The sequence below is a fragment of the Nicotiana sylvestris genome, chromosome 3, assembly GCF_000393655.2.
Source record: "Nicotiana sylvestris chromosome 3, ASM39365v2, whole genome shotgun sequence".
Taxonomy (NCBI): domain Eukaryota; kingdom Viridiplantae; phylum Streptophyta; class Magnoliopsida; order Solanales; family Solanaceae; genus Nicotiana; species Nicotiana sylvestris.
This window is the reverse complement of record NC_091059.1, coordinates 153,154,372-153,155,365: the sequence shown is the minus strand read 5'-3', so window position 1 is coordinate 153,155,365 and position 994 is coordinate 153,154,372. Positions and strand designations below refer to the sequence as shown.

Genomic DNA, 994 nt, shown 5'->3' with positions numbered 1-994 from the left:
AAGCAAGTTGATGAGATATTGAACTTCAGGCAGAAACCAGCTGAAATATTACAAGAAATGTGGGAGAGGTTCAAAGGTATGCTGGTTAAGTGTCCACATCATCGCATTCCATATTAGATGTTGGGGCAAAGGTTCTACATGGGATTGACAGATAGCTTAAAGGCCAAAGTTGATGTTTCAGTAGGTGGATCATTTTTTAGCAAATCATTTTAGGAATGCAAGGTCTTACTTGATAAAATGGATCAAAACTCAGGATGGATGACAAGAGACTCTACAATCATTCTTATAGTCCACTCAGTAGCTTTAGACCCAAACAACTCCATGGCTGAGAATATGGCTACGATGATGACGAAATTGAGTACCCTAACCAAAAAAATTGATGAGTCAGACCAGAACCAGGTGCACATAGTTGACACGACAAATAGAGGATTATGCACACCATGCACTAATCAGCCATATGTGCGCTCGTGGAGTGGTGAAAGTGACAATCAGAACTATCAAGAGAATATGAACTATGTAGGCAACTATGGAGCCTAGATACAAGACGGTCAGACTTGGGGACAGCAGAATCAATAATATAGGTCACCACAGTAGCAGTACAACAATAATAATAATAATCCTGGAGCTGCACAACCACAGGTTCAGGTTGTGTTATCAAAGACAATAAGGGTACAATCAGCAAAATCAGTAACTAGCTTATCAACAACCTCAACAGCAACATATAGTGCGACAAGATGATGGGTTGTTTGAAATAAAAGGAATGTTGCAACAAATCATTAGGTCTAGTGGAAAAATGGAAGGAAAGGTCAACCTGATGCAAGAAAAGGCACACCAGATGCACGAAAAGGTAGTATCACACGACTCAGCTATCAAGGGCATTGAAATTCAACTAGGGCAAATATCCATGGCTCTTAACAATCGTCCTCAAAGGACATTACCAACGGATACACATGTTAAACCGAAAGAGCAGGTACCAAAGCAATTGATGGTTGTG

At 40.2% G+C, this 994-nt stretch overlaps 1 non-coding gene across 1 annotated transcript; it reads right to left on the bottom strand.

Annotated features, from left to right (window-relative positions):
- On the bottom strand, positions 1–107 carry LOC138888901 (small nucleolar RNA R71). Its single transcript, XR_011406468.1, has one exon. It is a non-coding gene; the product is annotated as a small nucleolar RNA R71 (small nucleolar RNA).
- Between the last annotated feature and the right edge of the window lie 887 nt (positions 108–994).